Source organism: Amblyomma maculatum, chromosome 11 (genome assembly GCF_055883805.1).
Source record: "Amblyomma maculatum isolate TAMU_Amacu chromosome 11, ASM5588380v1, whole genome shotgun sequence".
Taxonomy (NCBI): Eukaryota; Metazoa; Arthropoda; class Arachnida; order Ixodida; family Ixodidae; genus Amblyomma; species Amblyomma maculatum.
In genome coordinates this window covers 10576651-10603080 of record NC_139354.1, presented here as the reverse complement: position 1 = coordinate 10603080, position 26430 = coordinate 10576651, and the positions used below count along the sequence as shown (strand labels likewise).

General features: G+C 44.6%; 1 protein-coding gene across 4 annotated transcripts in view; it reads right to left on the bottom strand.

Moving 5' to 3' along the window:
• The window catches only part of LOC146172847 (uncharacterized), a 47917-nt gene extending 21559 nt beyond the window's left edge, over window positions 1-26358 (bottom strand). For 3 of the 4 annotated variants that reach the window (XM_084583660.1, XM_084583664.1, XM_084583662.1), the window contains exon 1: window positions 26307-26358. The gene's annotated coding sequence lies outside the window, so the exon portion shown is untranslated. Of the gene's footprint in view, window positions 1-21200; window positions 21378-26306 lie in introns of all 4 variants that reach the window. The other variant, XM_084583661.1, reaches the window with a different exon arrangement.
• Window positions 26359-26430: the final 72 nt, after the last annotated feature.

Below are 26430 nucleotides of genomic sequence, written 5' to 3'. Positions count from 1 at the left end.
GATGCAATATCTGTGCATAGTGCACTAGTCAAGTTAGGAAATGGAAATTACAGTTTATAGGCTCCCAAAGCAATGCGTGGCAGCACTGCTGCTCCTGACAGGAAGCGCCATCTATGGCAGAAAAATATAAACTGATAATATGGGGGCCGCGTCAGCCATGCATTCTCCTTGCAATGCCGCACTACCGCTCCCTTCCGAGCATGTACAGAGCTCTCGTGCTGCATCTGCGGCACGGCTTGAGAAAAACCTGCTTGTTCGACTTTTATTTTTCTGTCCTTTTGTGTCTTTCTTCCTGTGGTGTTTTTTCAGCGCTATAAGAATCAAGATCATGTACCAACTAACCCGTCAAAAAGTCCTTATTTTTCGTAAATCGAACTTAAATAAGGTGGAAAAGTTCGTTGACAATGTGTACTCTCTCAAGCAGACAGCAGACTACAATAAATATCGGACGCGATGTGCGTTTCAGAAGTCAATGCTCACATTGCAAACGCCGTGTTATTTGTGTTAGTGATTTTAAACGATAGCTTATACAGCCCGTTCATTCGAAAAGCTGCCGACGTAGTAGTAGCTGCACCACGTGTCAGAAATATTTAATTGCGGGCTCCGTAAATTTGAATAAATTGTATCATTGTACACAATGACACACAAAAAATAATTTGTTCTTCTAGTGATTGATAGACATGCAATGAAGAATTTATGAAATCAATGTAGTTGATGAATGAGAGGAATAAGAGATGAAAAAACGATGAAAAAGGGGGTTCAAAGGTGTCAAAATGCTCAGAATGAAACACTAATGCTTTGTGATGCTAATTAAAACATGTAACGCAAATGTGAAAATGTGACTGATAATTCAAGTAATTGAAGAATAATTCATTCAAAGGTGCCAAGCTGCTCAAAATGGAAAGCCAGTGTTTGCCGATGTTAAGTATCGGGATATAAATTTAACAGTAAATATAAAATAAACAAATAAAACACAGAAAAAAAATAAAAGTATAAAGCACCCTCCATGTGCGTGTGTCACTATCACGCCATACGCGTACCAGCGGAGCTTAACTGTCCCCTAATTTTCGGTTGGTTGGTTTCGTTTATGAGCTTAATGTACCATAGCAACTCGGGCTATGATAAATGGTATAATGGAGGGCTCCATAAATTTTGACCACCTGGGTTTTTTTAACGTGCATTGATGTTGCACAGCCCACGGGCACCTTGCTTTTCTGTTCTCTTGCATCGAAATAATTTTTATTATATGCTCGAAATACTGAATGCTCTATAAGCACTACAAATCGAAGCACAGTGGCACACTCGATCGGTGTCCTGAGCTGTCAAATATGAAGATTCCGCTTTGTTTTCATATGGCATCCTTATATACGTAAACATTATCTTTCTGGAATGACAGTTAACTGCGTGCTGGATACATTTTTCAGTGGAAGTGGTATCTATCAACTGAAGTCTTGGTAGTTAACAGACGCGCATTCTCCATTCACTGAAATATTCCCCACTGAATTGTTCATGAGGCAGGCTCTCGAAAGGTCAGTTCAGGCATTCAGTCGTGTCCGACTCTTCGTGACCCTATGGACCATGTCACGCCACGCTTTCCGGTCTCTCACTATCTTCTTAACATCACATAGCTTCATCTGCAATGCCTCGAGAATGCCATCTAACCATCGCGTTCGCTGCCTACCCCTTCTCCGGCGACCCTCAACCTTTCCCAACATCAAATCTTTCTCCAGCGACTCCTCTCTTCTCATCAGATGACCAAAGTAGCTGAGCTTTAACTTTAGAATTTGACCCTCCAATGAGCAGTCAGGGTTTATGGTCGACAATATCGACTGATTTGATCTTCTGGCAGTCCAAGGAACTCTTAAGAGTCTTCGCCAGCACCACAATTCAAACGCGTCAATTCTTCGGCGGTCAGCCTTTTTCACAGTCCAACTCTCGCATCCATACATCACAACTGGAAAGACCATAGCACGGGTTATACGGATCTTGGTTGGCAGACTAATGTCTCTGCTCTTTACTAGGCGGTCAAGGCTAACCATTGCTCTCTTTCCCAGAAGCAGGCGTCTCCTAATTTCATGGCTGCAGTCTCCTTCCGAGGTAATCTTGGCGCCCAAGAACAGAAAATCTGTCACAGCTTCCACTTCTTGTCCATTGATGCTCCAGGACTTGATAGGGCAAGACGCCATGATCTTCGTCTTTTTAATGTTCAGTTTAAGCCCGAACTTCTCACTCTTTTCTTGTACGCGCATCAGAAGTCTCTTGAGTTCCACTTCACTTTCTGCCATTAAAGTGGTATCATCCGCATATCTAAGGTTGTTGATACGTTTTCCAGCAATCTTCACTCCAGCTGAAGACTCGTCCAGACCGGCCTTCCTCATGATGCACTCAGCATATAGGTTAAATAGGCAGGGCGACAGTATGCAGCCTTGCCTCACCCCTTTCTCAATCGGAAACCAATCAGTAAGACCATGCCCAGTTCTGACTGTGGCCTCTTGCCCTTCATAAAGGTTCCCGAGGAGACAGATGAGGTGAATTGGAACTCCCATCTCTTGAAGAGCTTGCCACAATCTGCTGTGATCTACGCAGTCAAACGCTTTCGCATAATCAATAAAGCAGAAGTAAATGGGTTTCTGGAACTCTCTTGCTTTTTCCATGATCCAGCGAAGGTTGGCAATTTGGTCTCTAGTTCCTCTGCCCTTGCGAAACCCAGCTTGCACGTCCGGAAGCTCCCAATCCACATACTGCTGCAGCCTACCTTGCAGGATTTTTAACATCACCTTGCTAGCATGCGAAATAAGCGCGATCGTGCGGTAGTTGGAACAATCTTTGGCACTGCCTTTCTTTGGAATGGGGATGTAAACTGACCTCCTCCAATCCTGTGGCCACTGCAGGGTTGTCCAAATCTTTTGACATAATGTATGCAGTGTGTTAACAGCGTCGTGGTTGAGGTTTTGAAGCAACTCAGCTGGAATACCATCAATTCCGCTAGCTTTGTTCTTAGCAAGGCTGGCTAAGGCCCATTCAACTTCACTCTTCAGGATGCCCGGCTCGAGATCAGTAATCACAACCGTCCTATGTTTGGTTTGCACATCCGGGTCCTTGTACAGTTCTTCTGTGTATTCCTGCCACCTCTTCTTTATCTCTGAGGCTTCAGTGAGGTCCTTGCCTCGTTTGTCCTTTATCACGCCCAGCTTAGCACAGAAGCTTCCTTTGATATCTTTGATTTGATTGTCTTATACAGAGCTCTTGTGTTCCTTAATTGGCTGTTGTCCTCAACTGCTTGACACTGTATGTTCAGGAAGGCATTCTTATCTCTCCTTGCTATTTTCTGAAAATCCGCATTGAGAACCTTGTATCTTTCTCTTTCCCCCATACCTTTTGCCATCCTCCTTTCCTCAGCTATTTGCAAAGCCTCTTCAGATAACCAGTTTGCTTTTTTGCATTTCTTTTGCTTTGGAACTACCTTAGTAGCAACTTCTTGTATTATATCACGAACATCAGTCCACATCTCTTCGGACTCTTTGTCTTCTAGACCTAATTCTTGAAATCGATTCCTCACTTCCACAGCATATTCTAATGGAATCTGATCTAGATCATACCTGAAAGGCCTTCTAGTTTTCTGCGTTTTCCTCAATCGAAGCTTAATTTTGGCAACAAGAAGCTGATGATCGGTGCCACAATCGGCCCCAGGCCTTGTTTTTACTGCTTGTACAGCGCTTCTCCATCTCTGCCGGCAAATAATATAATCCATCTGATTCCTGTACAGACCGTCCGGTGAAATCCATGTGTACAGGCGCCTCTTGTGCTGTTGAAAATGAGTATTCGCTATGGTCAGGTTGTTTTCTTGACAGAACTCTACTAGCCTCTGCCCAGCTTCATTTGGCTCACCAAGACCGAACTTGCCTGTAATTCTGGATATTTCTTCACTCCCGATCTTAGCATTCCAGTCTCCTATGAGAAAAACGACGTCTGATGATGGGGTGCGGTCTAAAAGGCATTGTAGGTCCGCATAAAATCTCTCAACGTCAGCTTCTTCAGCAGCAGTGGTCAGTGCATAGACTTGGATAACTGTTATGTTGAAAGGGTGACCTTGGATCCGAAGTGAAATCATTCGGTCGTTTTTGGGGTTGTACCCTAGCACTGCTTTGCCCATTCTTCTGTTTACTATGAGAGCGACCCCATTCCTTCTCTTGGATTCGTGCCCACAATAAAAGACATAATGGTCGCCGGAGTCGAAAGGTAGTCTAGATTCAAAGCAAGGCTGGGAACCTAGCTCTGAAGAAGCTTGCCTTATCTATTTCAGTTCTGGCACTGTGTTTGGACTTTAATTTTGTGAGAATATGGGCTATACTGGTGCACAACTGATTGTGAAAACGCAGTGCTTGGTGGCGATGGGGCCAAACCAGTGTACGCGTAAAAAGCTAAAGCAAAAACATATGCGCAACAATGTTAGAAAATTTATAACAACTTTAGTTCTCTATGTTTCTTTGTATCCACTCCCTAAGGATTGAACAGGGATGCTAACAAGGTTAGCATTTTTTGAGTAAAGTTTTTGAAGATAATAGCACACATTTGCTTATTCATAGCAGGCATGGTCACCCCATGGAAAGTGAGTTTTTTTTTTAGGCGAAAGATGCCTTTGCAAAGCTAGAACTTACGCTTATTTCAGAACAAAGCTGCGATGGGCTTAATTTAAATTATGAAGTAAACTCATGCACCAATGGGGCAACAGCCAAGGTTTCGACCTCTTTGCCCACGAGTTGGAAAAGCATTTATGTTATAAATATAGCACTTCAGTAAAATTAATGGGTCAATTATGAAGCCACGAGAAATGCTTTCTGGTGAGCAACAGTTAAATTTTAATTTAATACAGCTTCCACTCACTGAATGAACTGTTAGCCAACCTCTCATCTCGCCTTTCATAGTTGGCAAGGAGACGATTCTTGAATGGAAACCTACTGAATCGAACATTTTTATCTTTTTGTACAGACATTGAATCCACTGAGAGAGTGCGAGTGCCATGCACCGTTCCCCTCCTACTACCCGCTTGAACTGAAGGATACGTACGCGCGCGAGCTACTGATGCTACCGCCGGCGTCTGACGGCCGGCGCTTACCATACTCCTCCCAAGTCAAAGCCCCGGTAGCCTAAATGGCTCGCCGCTGGCATCGCACGGCCAAACTTGAGCTTGGGCTCACCCTGCTACTGTTTTCATTGGGCCGTTTCTGCCATCGCAAAAAATCCGCTTCTACACCGCTGTTAAAGCAGCACACCACACTACCCGTGCGGAGACTCCGCTGCACCTCAGCTGGGTAGAACAGCACATGTGCACGCGCGCCGCCTCCAGTGTCAGAGGCTGTGCTGGCGACGCCATCTATTCCCAGTAACGCGGTTTCGCCCTCTTGGTGCTGTAGTCGTGCGCCAAAACTTGACCTTGGGTTCCCTATAAGCGGATTGATAAGCTTGAGCTTTATTTCTGTGCTTTTCGTGCGATAAATGCATGTGTGGTCTTTTTCACCTTTCGAGTTTGTGGATGAGAATGTAAATTTATTGATTTGACTTGTTATTAGAGGCAGCTGGATCAGTGAGCTCAAGGATGCTTAAAAGGGCAGAGTGACATTCGCCAGGTCGCTAATTCCAGTCCTCCAGGTTCTTCGCACCGTGCTGGTGTCAGTTAAAAAAAATTACAAAAATTGGCACGCAGAATTAAGTTATTCTGTTTATAAAATTCTAAATGCAAGAAAAAAAGAACAGTGCCTCCGAGCCAGTGTAAGAGGGAGGCCTTCTCCCATTTTGCCCACTCAGTGCTTGACTGGGGCAGAACCTATGAGAGAAGCAGCTTTCTGTGATGTATCGGAAGCTATACACCATGGTTGCCTATCCAACTCAGCCTGCAGCCGTGCTTTTTGGCGCATCTTTACCATGCTAACGACGCTGCGAAGCTGTGCTATGAGGACCAGTTTCTCCATCTGCCCAAAGACAGCCTAACCCACCAGACACTGCTCCACACCATCATTGCGGGGGGGGGGGGGGGGGGGGTGCAGACGAAGTGGACTCGACAATCAGCAAATCTATGTTGTCGTTTTGGTGTTCTGCCGGCGTCCATCGCTAATGATGCCATGGATCACTCGAGTGCTACTTGTGCGAAAGTTTGAGAACGAGTGCGAAAGGCAAGACGAAGGAATGATGTACAGGAGCTAAGGCGAAGCCTACCCTGGACCTGTACAGGGCCAGCAAACTCCCTGAGCGGCCTGCTGGCGGAAGCCCGCTGCAGAGTGCTACGGACTCTGGTGTGGCGAGTGCACTTCACGAGCGATCTTGACGCAACTTGTGCCATCTGTGGAGCGTCGGCAGAAACAATCAGCTATGTGATTTGGACTGTCGATCAATTTTGCTGACCTCCGAGATCCAAACGTTGTCAGCTGCCATGGGATTTAAGGAGCCTGCGGGAGTAGAGACCAGATGACAAAGTACCGTCTCGAATTCTGGTGGCAATGGAGAGCCCTGCGATCTTGGTGGTGGTTGGCGACGGCTGTGTGACTTTTGTGCTTGTGACCATAGAGCCTGGATAGAGAATTGACTAACATGCTTTTTTCTTTTTCTGCTTTTTTTTGGCTCCGCCATGCCAGAAGGCATACCCGCTACAACAGGCAAAGCAACCATCAACATCATCACAGCAAGCAGACGCTCCACTGCACTTGTTGACAACACCGAATTTACGTGAGTTTACAGTCCCTATCTTTACAAGCACTTCAAGAACACACGCACAACTAAAACGCCATTTATTTGTTTTCTGCATAGTAACTTGAAGAACATTCGATTGTAAAATCTAAAGTGCGTGCTTAACCGATCAGCAAAGCAGTGCCCAAATGAGAAAGAAACGTCATATCCGTTAAATAACTTCATCGTCATGTGTCGCTCACATCGGTGCCAAAACACTGATTACTGAAGTGGATTAAAATATTAGGCACTACAATTTCGCCGTTATGATTGGGTTACGGAGCGTCGAGGAGGTGCAAAGAACCTAGAGGCAGGCTGGAATTGATGGCCTGGTGAAAGTCACGGCGCTCTTTAAGCTAGCTGCGTGTTCAGTCATTGACAATTCATTTTCAGCTTTCTTTTAACATTGCTTTACAGGAATGTAAATGCAACAACAGGAATACACTGGTATTCCTGTATGTCACCAGGCACTGTCTATCGGTACGTGGCCTGGATATTGTGTACTGTGCAGGTGTCCCATGTAGAATACATCTCTGCATGCAATATTTCTTCAATCGTGTCAATGCAGTCTACCGCTAGTCAATGTACATGCGTGCTGTGCACTGCTGCTCCTATTTTTTTCCTTTACAAAAATTTGAAGCCCATTATTCCACCATTGATGCAATATCTATGCCTAGTCCACCAGGCAAGTTAGGAACTGGAAATAAGTTTATAAATGGATTGATCAGCTGGAGTTTTATTTTTGCATTTTTGTGATAAATGCATGAGTGGTCTTTCTTTTTTCAGCTTTTGAGTTTGAGGATGAGAACGTAAATTTATTGACTTTACTCGACGGGCTTAGAGTTAGCTGGATATATGAGCTGAATGATGTTTAGGATAACCGCATGTGTTCGGTCACCGACACTTTGTTTTCGGCTTTCTTTTAATATTGTTTTTGGGAATGTAAGCACAACCAGAGAAATACAAATTGGTATTCTCATATGTCAGCAAGATGCCATGAAAAATGGCTGAATGTAGCAGCTTTTTGCTGTTAATATATGCCCTAATTGTAGCAAAATAAACACAACCTAATAATACAATTTACCATTGACAATAGCCAAAATCGCTCATGTGTGAAGGATGAAGTAGCTTACACTTTTTCTTCGTATCAGGAAGAAGACTGTTCTCCACATGCGCTGTCTGTTTCACGGAAATCTGGCCGACATTTTTTGCAGGGCATCAAACTGCTGAACATAGTGCAGTGGAAGGTTCTTAGTAAAAACAAAAGCATACATGGAGTCATATCATTCTCAAAATCTCCTGGTGACACGCAACCTGCACAGATTCTGGTTCGTCATCGTCGCTGCTGTCACCATCCTTCGCGCCAGTGATTGCCGCAATAATAGCTTCGTCTGCCAGCTCTTTATCTGTCACGACTGTCTCGTTGGCATGTATAAATTCCTCAAGTGCCGACAAGTCGTCGTCTGTACCGCTCACTGTAGACCAAAGTTCGATCATCGCTGTGTCGGCAGGAACTTTTTGACCTTCGACGCCACCAGCATCCTTAGCGGCTTTCCTGAAGCAGTTCATGATGGTGGAGGAGCTTCTGCCCCTGCTCGAAAAATGAACTGCACTGCCATCAGAACCTAGATCAAGTCTGGCACCGGTCAGCACTCTCGGACAGAAATGTCAAGGTACAGTGCGAGCCTGCTCAATACACATCGACAATACAGTGCCTTGAAGCAAACAATCATGCCTGCATTCATAGGTTGCATGCCTGCAGTGGTGTTATGTGGGAGGATAAAAACTTCCACATGCAAGAGCTTCTGAGCTGTTTGGTGCGCAGTGCAACTGCCGAACATGAATGCCACCTTCCTGCCTTCCGCTACATCTGATGATCAAACTTGACCAGCCACTACAGAAAAGTTTGCGCGTCATCTATGCTTTCTCAATATGATGGTAGCGAACCGGGATCCTAACGGCACCACGAAAGCAGCAGAGAGAGAGATATTTTAATGGCAACAGGAGACGTCTGCCTGGTGGTGAGCCTAGCATGCTACTCCTGATGAGGGGTGAGGGTGACAAAGTGTGGGAGGGGAAGGGAAAATTAATGAAAAAGAAAAAAAAAATCAGCGTCGCACACTTTCACACACATATAATCACACACAGATGAGTTTTAAAGGGTCTCGATCAACCCTGTGTCCCTGAGAAAAGTTAATAAGGCCTTCGTAGCTCGCGTAGCCGATGGCCCGTCGCACCAAGGACTTGTTCAAGGAGCAAGACTGTGTCTTCAGCTAAACCTAAATTATTAAGCAGTGTCCTGCGACGTGCAGTAAACCGTTGACAGGAGGTTACCAAATGTTCGAAATCCTCACGCACATTACATGTAGAGCACAGAGGGCTGCTGGCTATACCAAAAGCACGAAAGCAGCAGAGATTCTTGGATCTCCCTATGACGAAGGCGGGGCACTTGTCGCTGTCATCTATTCTGGCACACAAAAAAATTGTCACATGCAATTTGCTTTGCTTGCTAACTTCACAGGGATCGCCTTTGACAGCACGCATCTTTGACGGTAGCATCTGGAAAAACAGCCGTCTTGTCCCCATTGTACAAGTCCCGGTCTGCGTATGCTTCTCGGGCGCAAGGCAGTGTTTTCTCAAGCCATTTCTGCCTAGTGCAGACATCAAGCAATCCTGACTCGCCCATGACTGCCTTGTAGAAGATTCCATCTCTCCTCAAATCGTTGAATTCGACCACCACCAGGCTGGAAATCAGTGTCGCACAGGAGGTATGCGAAGTGCTTTGCCTTCTCCCCTAAAATCGAGTCACTAATCAGCAGGTTTGCTGCACTGGTGTTCAAGAACCACTGGCCTGTTCTACGTCTTTGTAGGCCCCGTGTCAAAGCCTTTTCCAGCCGTCGTACATTGCAGGAGTAGCACTGGCATCACTTTTGTTCTCAATCTTGAGCATGTTGCGGATGATTGTCAATATTGTCAGTTGCATTAGGCTGTAATTGAGCACCAAGTAGCACACCTTTACGTTGTCCTTGCGTTCGCGTACAATGTTCCGCTTAACTTCTAGCGGTATTGCCGTTCGCTCCTCCTCTGCGCCAGTTGTGTCGCATTTCCTGAAGGAGGATTCTCCATTGCTATTCATGGAAAATCCAGGGCCAGCAAGATCATGGCAACAATGATGGCCCACTAGGAGAACCACGCTAGACACGTGCACGAATGTTGCTGCACGCCTGCCACAAAACATGTGCAGCCGCAAAGTGGAGGCCTGAAGGAAGCAAATAGGAGAGAATAGTGGAGTGCACCATGGTCAGCGCACCCTCAGAATAGACTGCTCCACCATGCAGATGCAGAGAGGACGGAAAGGGGAGTGCTCAAAGCTCTCCCTCAAAATGACCGTTCCTAACAGTGCGTTGCACCTTTCCTCCTCCTCTACGTGAGAAAGCACTCCGTCTTACCCCGCATCTCCGCGGCATGCAACTTTCCCCATGCACATGATCAACATATTGGCTCGACGTGCTCTGTACCAATCTTTTTTTTTTTTACTATCACTGCATCGATCTTGTTAGCGTCTCCACGTATGAGCGCTCTTTTGTGGTCACCGCATTTCCACGTTTTTGTTGATTTAAAGTGACCATATTTGATTTTTATAACCGATAATATGACACTATTGTAATAAGTGGTTTATGTTACCAAAGAACACATGGCAAATTTGACGGTGCAGCAGCTGCTCATTGTTATATCTGATATACTGTTAAAACGGGTACTATAGTGGGTTTGGCTGTATTGCATTAGAATATTAATACAAATATTATTTGAACGACCCTTCAAGGAAAGTGAAATTCCACAAGAAAATGAGGACGAAATGAGAGAGACAGACAAGCACTTTCTAAAACAACCAGTTATATTTATTACAATAGACAATAAAATAAACACAGGCTGAACTGAAGGTTCAGACGCACCTGCAAAAGCAGAAAATGGATAAAGATATTAAAGTGTGGCTATCAACAAATTAAAAAAGCAACCTCATCAGCAAGTAATAGGACAGCTTGCTCATGTAAGTGAATTCCCTTTTCTTTTTGACAATGCTCCTATGACTTCTTTCTATGCTACATCTTAGACTTACCAATTAATTTTATTCCTTTAAGAACTGCAGAATAATCACACGTGTAGCCATCTGCAACTTTGCAGCCTCACCCTACAATTACAGCAATGATCTGTCCGCTTCATACATTGAAAAGCTAGCTCAACTGCGCATTTAGTGCTAAAGATATTTCATCTTTCATCAAAATCGCCATGTAAACTAAGGTATCAACGTGCAAGCTAAGCAGTAAGCATCAGTATCATCAATCAAAAATGCTGACTTCAAATAAAAGAGCCCACTTTTATTTCTAAAACAACTTTGAACTACAGTAGAATACACTTTTTAAGTTACAATCCAATCTCGTTACTACAAACACTACATGAACTAATTATTCAAATTAACAAATTTTTTAAAAACCCTCAGCAGATTTCCCATGTTTCAATGTAAAAGTATTTGAGAATTATGAATTTCAATATAGCGTATATTTCAAAATAATGCACATATTTTATTTTTTCTTCTATAATTTAGGAACATCAGTATTACGCATTCAGCTAAAATTAACAGAGTCGCAACTGTCTCGTCAAACAAACAAACCACTGTTTCTGTGAGAATGGCCCATGGGCTGTAGCTATCATCATCACATCTAGTGCCAGCTCCTAGTGCCACTACAAGGCTGTGGTTTAATATGCAGTAACGAACAGGCCTAGCATCTTCCCTTTTGAAGCGAAAAGCTTCACTAGGTTAGCCAACACTGCGTCTGGCGTGCGTGTGATCCCTTTTAGCCACAGCTGCGCATGCGCGAACTCGCCGAGTGACCTCAATAGGAGAGGCGCAGGTGGTCGGCGCAGCTGCCGTCGAGCGAGACTCCGCTGGTCGACCTTCGCCGGTGCTGCGCGCTCTGCGCGTGTTTACAGAGTGAGCACCGGTGTGCGCTCGACTTCCTCATATGACGCTACTGCACATACCCCACCTTCTAGCCCTCGTTTCACCCTTCGCTGCAGTTCATCTGATAATGCTGCAAGGTATATATATAGCAGCGCCCGTAGAAGGAATGCAGACGCCTTGCCATGAAAGAAGATCCCGAAGTGGCGGCTTGGAAGTTGGCTGAGAGGCAGCGATTATACGAGAAGCGCAAGGCCAAACTAGCTACCAAAATGCCAGAATAGCGGGAGGCTCGCCTTGCTAAATGACGACAAAGAAATGACGAACCGGCAACTAGCAAAGACGCCGAACAGTTGCACAGCAGAAAGGACAAGCGAAATGAAAAGGACAGGACGAAACGAGCGAATGAAACAACTCAGCAAAGAGAGGAACACATCGCTAAACGGCGACGGCAAGAGGCTGAAAGGCGGATATTAGCCGCGCCTACCACTGTACCAGCAGCCAACAGAGTGACGCCGACGACGCCATGGAAGAAGAGACAAAGACTCGCTGGTGTGCAGACTACACGTTGAAACTTTGCGAATCACTGAACCCTTTCGCTTTGGATATCCAGGCTTAACCTAAGCCATAGCCAGGCTTAACCTAAGCCATAGCCAATGTGTGTCTGAGCCATCGCTCAGACACACAAGTTATGGCATACATGGATGACTTGCTGATTCCCTCGACTTCGTTTGAAGAGGGATTAGACAACTTGACACAGGTACTTGAAGTCCTGCGGGCTGCTGGCCTTACACTGCGCTTGGAAAAGTGCTCGTTCATCCAAGAGAAAATTATTTATTTATTTATTTATTTATAGATACTGCGATCTGGTACAGATCATAGCAGGGTGGGAAAACCAAAAAGAAATACAAGCATATAAACGCACTCAAATTCATAATATCTACTTGGGTTACAAGATTTTGGCTTCGGGCATCAACCCCCACAGTCTCAAGCTGAAAGGCATCGCTAATTTACCTACAATGGCAAACATCCACGATCGCTGATGTTTCTTGGGCCTTTGCAGCTATTTCAGATGCTTTGTGACCGGATTCACTAAGATAGCAAAGCCACTTATGACTCTGCTTTGTCAGGGACAGTGCTGGTGCTGGAACGATGATCAAGAGGCTGCATTTAGGGAACTACAAAGACACCTAATGAGTAGGCCAATGCTGGCACTTTACGCACCTGGAGCGAAGACGGAAGTGCACACAGATGCGTGCAGGGTAGTTCTCGGGGAGTGCTGTTGCAGCAAAAAGTGGACAGTAAAATTCATCCCGTTATGTATGTCAGCTGTAGCAGTACGAGACGAGGAACGGTACCACTCGTACGAACTTGAAGCATTAGCTGTTGTATGGACTATTAAAAAACTTAGGCCATACTTGTACGAAACCAAGTTCCTCATTGTTACAGACTGCAGCTCTCTCAGGGCTGCCTTGTCAAAGGGGGATCTGGTGCCACGTATGGGCAGGTTGTACCTGAAGCTGCAAGAATACACGTTTGATGTTGACCACCTACCGGGAGCTTCAATGAGCCATGCTGATGCCCTCAGAAGGGCGCCCGCCTCGGAAGCTGAAGAGACTGATGTTGCAAGAGGCATTAATGTCTTTATAACGGAGCTCACTGACAATGACTGGCTGATGGTAGCACAGAAAACAGACTCTATGTTACAGTCTATTGCCGAGACCTTGAAGGGATCGGCGAAGACTAAAGAAGCGTGCCGCATAAGAAAAGAGTACGCCCTGGTAGAAAGCGTGCTTTTCAGGAGATCATGCAACAACGGTGAGGAGCGCTTGTTATGGGTGGTGCCATGAGCGGCACGTTGGCAAATCGTGAGATGGTGTCACAACGATGTGGGACACTTCGCAGTTGACAAAACCATGGCCTTGCTAGAAAGCAAATATTGGTTTCCAAGGATGCAACGGTACAGCACATCTCATGCTGTTTAGAATGTTTGTATCGGAAAGCTCCTTCTGGAAAAAAAAACAGGCAGGCTGCACAGCATCGAAAAAGCGGCCGTGCCATTTGACACGATCCATATGGATCACTTGGACCCATTTATCCGTAGCACTAACGGCAATACGCACGTCAATATGGCAGTGGATGGCTTTACAAAGTTTGTGAATACTCGCGCTGTGAGAAGCACCGAGTCAAGCTATGCAAAGGGTTTTCTCACAGACCTTGTTGCCACTTTCGGGGCTCTGCGAAGACTGATCACCAACCAGGAAACCGCTTACACCAGCCGACAATTCGAGAAGTATTGCAAGTCGCTCAACATAATTCACGTGAAAAATGCAACGAGCACACCTAGGGCCAACGGAAAGGTCGAGAGGTACTATAGAATGATAACGCCCGCCATTGCCAGTCTATCAGAACCAGGCAACGGAAAGGACTGGGACGAAACTCTAACACAAGTGCAATGGGGAATCAACAACACCGTAAACCAAGCTACGAAGGTGACGCCATTCAGTCTGCTTTTTAACTTTCACCCACGAAACGTGACAGAACCAGTTGATGACGCCATCGCCTCTGGAGCTTGACGCCAGCCTGCTTAAGCAACAGGAGATGGCAATTGACAATATTTGTCGGGACCAGGAGACAGAGAGTTTAAACAAGCGATGAAAGACAGCGCCAAGCTACCAATCAGGCGGCATGGTGTTGATTGAGAGGGAGCCAGTTACAACGGGAGAGTCGCGCAAGCTGTGCCCAAAGTATCGGTGACCGTACATAGTCGTGGAAACGCTTCCCAACGACTGATACAAAATGCAAAACTTCATCGAAGTACAGCGTACCCGGCGATTCTACGAAGGCATCGTGGCAGCGGACTGGATGAGGCGCTTCGCACTGGAAACCGCGGCCAGCGGCGATTCCTCTTCAGAAGACACCGAAAGCGACGACGATCAAGTGGATTACGAGCAAGAAAAAAAAAAAGAGAAAATGCAAGACCCCATTCCAACCAAAGGCGGTTGAAAAGAAAAGGATGGCCGAATGTTGTCGACAGAGACACCACGCTCTTTTGGCCCACGCACGGAATGCGTGCAGACCCTCTCAGGGCTCCCGCCTCAGGCTCTTACGGGGGGTGCTCTGCTTCGCTGCTCTCGGGTTACTCGGCCCTTCCTACCTCGGACATTTGGTGGGAGAGGGTGTGTTGAGAGGGACCAAATGAACCATGACGCCATCGAAACGGACCCTTTTTGGGTAGTGTGTGTTTTGTACGCAATACGAGCGAGTGCTGTCAAACAGGGGACAATAAATCTGTTCCGTTGTTTTGTTTTAATGACTGTGTCGAATACAGTAGGATACAACTTAAGAAGACAGCAGTTTCCAACTATGAGCCAGGGTATGCAGCATATGTATTACTGTGTTAAACAGTAAACGAACCCATTTTTTGATATTTACCCACATCAAATTGCCCAGGGGAATTGAAATTCTTAAAATCGTAATTTGGTATGATGATCATAATCAGGTAAGAAGAAAAGAGCAGTGTACTTTCTGTCATGGAGAAACAGGGTGTCTAAGAAACCACTATCTTCCAAATCCTTGACTTTTCTGGGTTTTCCCTGATTATTTCAGGTCTCTGACCAGTGAAGAGGGTCAAAAATGTAGTTGCTGATGATAATGAGCATAGACGAATAATTCGCAACAAAAGGCTATTTATTAATATTCTGCAGTTTACAATAGTGGAAGGCTGTTATTAGTGTAAATGACGGGTAAAAACATCGCAAGTTTAGTGGAAATTAAAAGCACACTGGTGCCAGCCTCAGCAGAGCTCTTCGATACTACCAGTTGAAAAATTTCTTATAGGCCCAATGTACCACAAAAACTGCGGTTTTGATTGGTCAAAATTTGGGTGCATATAGGGTGCCTCGATGCAAGGCACCCTAGGTCACGAACGGTCTTGAGGAAGAGTGCGCTTCTCTTAGCATGCTCTTGGCGACAAATTCCTAAAGTTAACAGCCGTAGAGTTAATTAAGGGGAGACTAGAGTTTTAGAACGGTTGAAAATGGTGAAAAATCGATTTTGAGAAAAACTCATTTTTCGGAACACTTATCCTTTCGAGCACCTGCACTCAAATTATTAACGCTGAATTCGGTCAGGAAATGCAATAAAGTCGGCTTTCGAAACGTCCCGGCAGCCTTGAAATGCCCTCCGAAAAGAGGAATAGAGGGTTTACAAAAGTATGTCAGGCAACCATGAGCGGCACGCTGATCCCGAGCTGACCGCCATATTTTGTTCACTCCATCCGTTCGCTTCGTGTCCGTCCGTCAGCGCTCGCCGTTCTGTTCGCGCTTTTCACGTTTTAACCTAGTGTGCTGTGCTTGGACCTCTGTTCGGTCCCTGGCGGTTTCTGTTAGCGACGCCTAGAAGCGTATTTTGACAGCCGAGACGTGGCGGGGCCCATCGGCCGCGCTGCTGAGCGGTTACAAATTGCTCTAAGAGTCGTGCATGCCCCCCCCCCCCCCCCCCCCCCCCCCCTCCTCCTCGGCAATCCGCAGCGCCATCCCTATCCAGGTACAGTATCCAGAGAGTTCTGTAATGTGGATTTTTTCTGTCTATGCGCCTTTGCTGTTTACTTAAATGCCTATGAGAGATCATCACGAGTTTGTTTGCTTGGTTTGTGCAATCACCGTCGCTCATACCACTGAAAGATACTTGGTTGGCGAAATGAGCAAGGATGCATTTTATTTTATGATAAAAGGATCATGCGTAATTTGACGTAAGTTGGACTGGCGCTTAGCACTTTCCTTCCCATGCCGTCGACGCAGTAGTTGGCATTAGTCTCGGAAATAATCGGGGGCTGCGTAAAAAAAAAAGTGCCATGGTAATTTGTGTTTCCAGTGATTAAATATTGATTGGTGTGCGATAGGCGATGACGAGTTAATAAAATATTTGTAATTAATTGATCAATTGATGAAATAAAGAAACGAAAAAAAAGGAAAAATTGGAATGTAAGGGTTCAAAGGTGTCAGAATTAAAAACCAGTGCTTGGTGATGCTAAGGAAGAAACTTTAGAATATGTAATTGATTAATTGAAATAATTGAAGAATGTGTTCAAAAGTGTCAAATTGCTCAGAATGGAAAGCTGATTGTTGCTGACGCATGCGTATTGGTGTATAAAAATATATGTCAAATAAAATAAAAATAAATAAAGAAATGATAGAAATATAACATTATATACATAACATAGAAATATAACATACATAACAACATATAACATACATAACAACATATAACATACATAACAACATATAACATACTACACTTGTGTGTAGTATGTTACTTCTGATGAATTCATATTTCACTGCGTTGTATTCTTTTCGCCCCTCCTGCTAGGGCCCAGTTAGGGCCTGCAGTATTTGGCAAATAAAATAAATAAATAAATAACAGAGCTAAAATATAACACGCGAAGAAAGAAAACATTGTGCATGTGTGTGTATGAGAGAGAGACACTATCGCGTTATACCTTTAACGGCGGAGCTTAAGTGACCCCCTAATTTTTCTATAACGATATGATATAATATAAATCTGATTTTATGAACACAGCCAGTTGCACAAAGCACAAACACTTTGCAGTAATGTGAGTTGACTTTTCAAATTTCTTTTCGTTTCAGCCGAGTTCTTCCTCCCTTGAGTTCCTCGAAGCTTCCAATGTCAGCGCTTTCATATGAGATTACGGCTTCAAACGTTTACTTTCTGACAGAGGGAATAAACAAGAAATCGACATATTTAAAAATTCCAGTGAATTTCAGGTAGCTGTGAATTAGCGAACCATCGGGTGGCTCGAAAAAACACAAAAGTGAAGCGCATGCTTCATTATTTTATCGGCCGCGCTGGCAGGTATAAAACCTGAACTGCGCGCTCTGGACGTGGACCGGTCGAAACGGGCTGTACGTGAGCATGTTACAACACACTAGTAGGATGTCATCTTTTCCTGCTTTTCTAGACGCCGCGGGTTTGGCAGCCGCTTGCTTTTGCAGCGTGAAACACGCACCTCGGGCGCACTAGACAACCGTATTGCTCTCTGCACCAAGCACTACCATTTCATACGACTGTAAAAAGTAGTTTCGGTAATCATGCCCGTGTCTTAAATCAAATACACAATGGTAAATGGAACCTACATACAAAATCTTTCAAAGAACATATTTGCACAATAGCATTCATTACACATGCATTGCTCCTTCTCCCGTGTCCTCCATCGCAGCATAAGTTTATCCTTCAAGTTCGCAAGGCTCCATAGCGCGCAAAACAATTAACCTTGCTGTTTTAGGTGATAGCACATTCTGTGAGCTAGCTCCCAGTCAGAGGGACGTGCAGTAAAGCTTTACATGATGCAAGTGACCCTTGTAAAGCCGATTAGGACTGCAAACGAACGGTCGCATAGACGCGTATACCTTAATTCCGTGCGTCTACGGTGGCTGGCTGCAGAAAGGCACGCAACAACATGCTGGCATCATTCCGAATACAGCTTGGAGCTAACAGCGACTGCTGTGATGTTAAAAAATGAAACAATCGCTTGTGAGCATTCCAATGCACCTTTCGGTGCATGCACGGGTTCTACGAAGGCGCACGTTGACAGCGTACTCGATGAGAGGCGCGGGCGGACTGAACAAAACATGGCCGCCGCACACAGTTTCTGTTTCTTTCAGTAGATGGCGCTAACTTTTGTAAAGCTATTGTGTTATAAATTCCGAAGCGTGCCGCGAGCGTTGCAGCCCGCCGATCACTGCCATCTTGGCTTGGTTTAAGGCTGCTTTCTTTGTGCGCAATTTGCACCATCTCAAAATGACTTCGCTTAAGCGGACTGGCTGCGAGGGCCGATTTCCCGAACGCAGTTTATGGTCTCTGATTAGCTGTCAAGTGGCGCGCTTGAACCACGTTTCCCCTTGACTGACGTGATCGGCGCATCATTTTTTTTTGTTACTGCCTTACGTTCGCTGCCATGGCCGTCGCTTCATGTACGTCTCCGTTTGCGCTCGTGTTTCTCAATGCACAGCTTTGTGCAGAGTTTTTCCCTGTGATCGAGATGCCGGAAAACAGTATGTTGTAACCGTGCCCGCAACGAGCCTTTGGAAGCCGTAAAAAATGGGCGAGAAACAAAAGCTCATGGAGGAAAAAAACCAGAAGACGTCGGCCACAGGCATGCCGTCAGGACAATTGAGTTACAGCCGGTGCCAGATTTGTCAGATGTGCAGAGAACATCAACCACACTGCCCGATTACGACACCGCAGGTTCAAATTATAGCGTGAATTCCATCCCAGATCACAGTACACTTTGAGTTGACGCCGCCACCACATACGATTCTACGACGGAGATGACGCACTGAGTGGTCGGCGCAAGGTCCATTCTGTCGGGAAAAGTCCACGACCCAACGCGAGTTTCATCTCGGCGTTAGCGCGTAATGCGAGGCCAGTACTGAGTTTGTTATTGTGGTCATGAAAGTGTTAAGCAATTTTATTGCGTACACGAAGTGCGGAACCTGCGGTGAGATCGAAGACGTGAGTGGTCAACCACTGGAGTGCCAAACGGACCTCAGTTGTAGCTGAGCTGTAGCTCAACTCGCCGATCGCTTTCGCGCTGGCCGCTGCCGGTGCGATTATTTCTGCTTTTTGTCACGTACTACTCCCACACAGCGATTTCGCATGTTTTATTGAGTACCCAAATCATGTGCGTATTAGTTCTCTATTGCGGCAGCTCAGCCATGCGCTGGCATCAAAGTAATATATCGTGCGTCGCCTTGTTGCGCGGCTGTGATAGGGGCCACGCGCTCAGCAAAAAAAAAAAAAGCCTGCATGAATAACGCACTAGCTGTGTGCCAACTTAAAATGAAAATGCACTGCAAGATATATTGTGCCATTTTCCCTGACTTGGTGAAATTTTTGATGATTTCCCTGACATTTCCCTAATCTTTCCCGGTACATGAAATTTCCCTGACAATTTCCAGTTGCTGACACCCTGAGAAATTGTGCAAGATGTTTACTGTAGACATGAGTATCATCCGACTACAGAAGTACATTCATCAGTAAAAAAGTCATGCAATTTTAATGGACAGCCACCAGATAAAAACATGAGTGGAATTTAGCAGTAAAAATCAGGCGACATGTTCAGATTGTGTTGCTGCATTGGGCTACGCAAGTGGGCAGAGCCTCAAGTGATTGACGTGATGATAGTGACAGAACTGTCACGCAATCGTATTAGGAGCCAGAACATACGTTTTCGCAGTGTAGGCCCTCAAATCGCACAACCGCACTGCTTTACTTCATTTTCAACGCTGACTGAACATAACTCATACCGAATGATAGTTTGGTTTGGTTTGTGGGGTTTATCATTCCAAAGTGACTAAGGCTGTAAGAGACACTGTAGTGGAGGACTCCAGAAACTTCGACCACCTGAGGTTCTTTAACGTGCACTGACATCGCACAGCACACGGGCGCCTTGCTTTTCGCCTCCGTCGAAAAGCGGCCACCGAGGCAGGGATTCGATCCCGCATTCCTGGGAAAAGTAGTCGAGCACCGTAACTACTGCGCCACTTGGAGCATCTGAATACCCCTTTTCAATGATGTCACAGTGTCACACTGAGAGTTATTTGTGTTCATATCAATTTAATGCAGCACACTTTACTTTCAATAAATTGCAGCTACTTTTACTGATACACTTTTAAAATGCTTTCAAAATAAAAAGCCAGAACCAAAGGCTTTGCTACACTTGTAATGGCAATTACATTGGCAGCGTCACTACAGGCGAAAAATGTTGTTGCTTCTATGGTAAATATAACCAGTTTACTTAGCATATTTATTGATTTTACTGTATTTAAAGCTATTTTAGCCCTTTCAATTACAGTTTTAACATGAATGTGCATCTTTATCACATGTTCTGCACAAAAAGTAAGCGGCACAGCAGTTAACTGTAGGTAAGTGTTTGCAGACACCGTACATCATTAAAAAAATGAAAGTACTATAAGAAAAAATTAAGTTTTAAATTGTACTCTCATATTTCTCTGCTATACAGCCTGGTATTCATTAATTTGGGGATAGAGCTTTTGAATGATGCAAGAAAGAAAAACAGCTGAAAAAGTCATTACACTGTCCCTAATTTAAACAGAAAAATCCCACCTCTGGTTGTGTCAAAAACAAAGAATTTAATGAAAACCTAAAACCAGGCAAGCAATAGTTCATTTCATATAAGAAGTCAGTTGTGTACAAAATTCTTTTTGCACAATTTACACTGGGCAAACTGAAAGATTCATTATTGATTACCTTTAGCAGTATTATCCTCAAAAAAGGCCTACCCCAGTCACAATAGAAAGGCATATACTCCGCAGTGCAAACACCAATATCATTAATGTTTTTATACATAACAAACGGCTTACCCCAGTCACACTAGAAATGAATAGGCTTACAAGAGAAAATGTTAAAGCCTTGCAGACTGCAAAAAAGGGATGCATGCATCAGCCATGCTTATTTGCTGCATCAGAAGTGAATGACATACCTGGACTTGGAATGGAATCTTTTTCTTGCATGTGGACACGAGGTACGGATGATATGTGAAATGGCCGTTACTTATTGTTACTTTCTACAATCATTACATACACATGTGCATTGCGTCCAATAAAATTTCGTTTGCAAGTCAGTGACCACTTGAGTCCTTTTTTTTGCATTCTTATGCCTGGGATTCAAAAATGCATTCTTGCACTATATGTCTGCATTAAATCAATACCTTACAATATATCCTTACTACATGCTCCTACTACATGGCACAAGCTTAGCCACATTATTCTATGCACAGGAACACTTAGTGGAATATTTTGGCTCATTGTAACTGAGATCAGTGAACTCCAAGCCTGCACAGCTATACTCAGGGCATTTTCTGTGCGTAGCCAAGTATACGGGGGTGGGCATTCATTACGGTATTACTATACAAAGTAGTTCTGGCATATCTAGTGAACTCCAAGCCTGCATAGCTATACTCGGGGCATTTTCTGTGTGTAGCCAAGGATACAGGGGCAGGCATTCATTACGGTATTACTATACAAAATAGTTCTGGCATATCTGGAGAACTGCAAACCTGCATAGCTATAATCGGGGCATTTTTTGTGTGCAGCCAAGGATACAGAGGCAGGCATTTATTACGGTATTACTATACAAAGTAGTTCTGGCATATCTGGAGAACTCCAAGCATGCATAGCTATACTCGGGGCATTTTCTGTGTGAAGCCAAAGATACGGGGGCGGGCATTCATTACGGTATTACTATACAAAGTAGTTCTGGCATATCTGGAGAACTCCAAGCATGCATAGCTATACTCGAGGCATTTTCTGTGTATAGCCAAGGATATGGGGGCGGGCATTCATTACGGTATTACTACACAAAGTAGTTCTGGCATATCTTGAGACCTCCAAGCATGCATAGCTATACGCGGGGCATTTTCTGTGTGTAGCCAAGTATATGGGGGGCGGGCATTCATTACGGTATTACTATACAAAGTAGTTCTGGCATATCTTGAGACCTCCAAGCATGCATAGCTATACTCGGGGCATTTTCTGTGTATAGCCAAGGATATGGGGGCAGGCATTCATTCCGGTATTACTATACAAAGTAGTTCTGGCATATCTGGTGAACTAAAAGCATGCATAGCTATACTTGGAGCATTTTCTGTGTGTAACCAAGGATACGGGGGCGGGCATTCATTACGGTATTACTATACAACGTAGTTCTGGCATATCTGGCGAACTAAAAGCATGTATAGCTATACTCGGGGCCTTTTTTGTGTGTAGCCAAGGATACGGGGGGTGGGCATTCATTACGGTATTACTCTACAAAGTAGTTCTCGCATATCTTGAGAACTCCAAGCATGCATAGCTATACTCGGGGCCTTTATTGTGTGTAGCCAAGGATACGGGGGGCGGGCATTCATTACGGTATTACTATACAAAGTAGTTCTGGCATATCTTGAGACCTCCAAGCATGCATAGCTATACGCGGGGCATTTTCTGTGTGTAGCCAAGTATATGGGGGGCGGGCATTCATTACGGAATTACTATACAAAGTAGTTCTGGCATATCTTGAGACCTCCAAGCATGCATAGCTATACGCGGGGCATTTTCTGTGTGTAGCCAAGTATATGGGGGGCGGGCATTCATTACGGAATTACTATACAAAGTAGTTCTGGCATATCTTGAGACCTCCAAGCATGCATAGCTATACGCGGGGCATTTTCTTGTGTAGCCAAGTATATGGGGGGCGGGCATTCATTACGGTATTACTATACAAAGTAGTTCTGGCATATCTGGCGAACTAAAAGCATGCATAGCTATACTCGGGGCCTTTATTGTGTGTAGCCAAGGATACGGGGGGCGGGCATTCATTACGGTATTACTATACAAAGTAGTTCTGGCATATCTTAAGACCTCCAAGCATGCATAGCTATATGCGGGGCATTTTCTGTGTGTAGCCAAGTATATGGGGGGCGGGCATTCATTACGGTATTACTATACAAAGTAGTTCTGGCATATCTGGCGAACTAAAAGCATGCATAGCTATACTCGGGGCCTTTTTTGTGTGTAGCCAAGGATACGGGGGGCGGGCATTCATTACGGAATTACTATACAAAGTAGTTCTGGCATATCTTGAGACCTCCAAGCATGCATAGCTATACGCGGGGCATTTTCTGTGTGTAGCCAAGTATATGGGGGGCGGGCATTCATTACGGTATTACTATACAAAGTAGTTCTGGCATATCTTGAGACCTCCAAGCATGCATAGCTATACTCGGGGCATTTTCTGTGTATAGCCAAGTATATGGGGCGGGCATTTATTACGGTATTACTATACAAAGTAGTTCTGGCATATCTGGTGAACTAAAAGCATGCATAGCTATACTTGGAGCATTTTCCATGTGTAGCCAAGGATACGGGGGCGGGCAGTCATTACGGTATTACTACACAAAGTAGTTTTGGCATATCTGGCGAACTAAAAGCATGCATAGCTATATTCGGGGCATTTTCTATGTGTAGCCAAGGATACGGGGACGGGCATTTATTACAGTATTACTATACAAAGTAGTTCTGGCATATCTTGAGAACTCCAAGCATGCATAGTTATACTCGGGGCATTTTCTGTGTGTAGCCAAGTATATGGGGGTGGGCATTCATTACGATATTACTATACAAAGTAGTTCTGGCATATCTGGTGAACTAAAAGCATGCATAGCTATACTTGGAGCATTTTCCGTGTGTAGCCAAGGATATGGGGGCGGGCAGTCATTACGGTATTACTACACAAAGTAGTTTTGGCATATCTGGCGAACTAAAAGCATGCATAGCTATATTCGGGGCATTTTCTGTGTGTAGCCAAGGATACGGGGACGGGCATTTATTACGGTATTACTATACAAAGTAGTTCTGGCATATCTTGAGAACTCCAAGCATGCATAGTTATACTCGGGGCATTTTCTGTGTGTAGCCAAGTATATGGGGGTGGGCATCCATTACGATATTACTATACAAAGTAGTTCTGGCATATTTGGTGAACTCCAAGCCTGCATAGCTATACTTCGGGTATTTTTTGTGTGTAGCCAAGGATACGGGGGTGGGCATTCATTACGTTATTACTATACAAAGTAGTTCTGGCTTATCTGGCCTCAGTTACGGTTTCAATTTCAACCCCATCTTGACCTGATGTAATAGTTTTCCAGCTGCAAACAACACATAAATGTGTTTGTTTACACCGCTAAAGGCCTAAGTGAACACAAAGGCACAGTTAATGAATATCCCCCACTAGGTACATTATCAAAACGTGCATTGTGAAACCGCATAGAAACCGGCGGGCACACGCAGAAGGCAGTCTACGTATGCTCCGTGGGATTCCCAACAGATGGACAGCCATCAGCATTTGCACCGCTTATTGTACCGATGCTACAATGCTCTACACTAACATTGCACTGGACTGTATCGTAGTGTGATCTCGACGTAATAATAATGTGAATTGTGCAAAAGTACGTTACTCCAGAGAACAACCCGTGAATTTTCCCAAGAGACTATATTTCGCTGTGCAGTGAACTAACGCGTTTCAGCTCTACAGCTTTGGCTGCATAGTCACAGAAAGTTGTCCGCAAGTATAGCGAGGTCCTATGCATATATACTTTTGATTATTATTATCTTCTGTTGTCGAGTCAATTATTTATCTTGACACATTAAGCATTAAAAAATCGGAACAATGATAAAAATGTAGAAACAAAAGCACAAAAGCATAAATGCCGAAACTGACTTCAGTACCATTGTAATTTTTTGCGCACTGCCCTGGCCATGAGCCTCTTCTTTTCACACCCTGCCCCATATTAGCTCAAGAACTACTGAACCGGAAGACCTGTGTTCTATACCGGCCGCATTTAGATAGAAGCAGAATGCAAGGCGGCTATGCGCTGAGCAATTTCGGTGCATGAAGAAATCGAGGTGCTCGAAATTATCCTGAACCCTCCATTACTGCCCCTTACAATCCAAGTCGCTTTGGGACATGAAGTCCCATGAACCAAACCTATCGCAACAAGCTGCCCAATACGAGGCATCAATTGCGTTAAGCTTGTTGCCACCACCACCTGCAAAAGGCCTGTCAGACTACCTCAAGTGGATGATGTAGCCCAGAGAAATCTACGTAATGTTTGGGACTGCTGGACAGCCTTGGGGCCATGCATGAAGAATCACAAAGGTACTAGTCAGAGTCGGTACTTAGCCTGCCGTCTCTAATGCTCCTAATCATCCTCCTTTTTTGTGCTGCTTAGTTAGTCAAGTTGTGCTCTAGCTTTACACCCTGACCTAACAGCCATCTTTCCGAAGCTTGGCCAGCCTTCGAACCGCAACCACTTATTCAAGTGCTCTGCTGCTTCTGAAGGCAGTTGAACATGCAGCCTCAACTTAAATTTCCTGTGCAGAAATCAGCAGCTTTGTGGACTAATGTTGCAAGCTCAGGTATGCAGAGATGGGTTCCTACTGTAGCTTGTGTGAACAGATTGTTGAAAAATTTCAAGGAATGCATTAATGATGCGAGAAAACTGCACCCCTCGATACAGCGTTGTTTAGGCTATATTCAATGACGAGGGGAGTCTGCCCTAATGTTGATTATAGGCGCCATATTTAGTTCGCATTTCATGTAACTTGCTTTTTTTTTTTTTTGCATTTAAAGTACCGATTAAAACGTGCAGCAACGTTTTGCAGCCTCGAACCGCACACAAAGTGAAACAGTGCGGCAGGCAGATTGTTTCTGGCAGTGTGCCAGCACCGTCTTATCTGATAGCATACCTCACAGTACAGCAGAAACGAAACTACGCTGGCGAGGGGACTTTCTACACCAAAAAACTAATAAATGATTAGATGGGACATATTTTACTGAGCACTACACCTGGCGATTTCCCGCGCATTACAATCTGAAGTAAGACAAAGACCAGCACATCACAACCGCTTCTTTCGAACTAGCCTGTCAACCCGCCCTTGTAACTCACTGCATACGACTGATTTTCAATAAATACAGAAGAATTTTGTATATACTGCGACTATTGTAACGACGACCGAATAATTCAACCTTCCTAATAATTTACACGTACCTCAAAGAACAGCCAACATTTGTTTGCGCTGTGAATGGCGCGCTGAGCAAAAATGATGATAGTGAAAGTTTCAATCGTGCAGACAACTTTTTAAACATTAAATGCCCTTTCACTTATACAATAA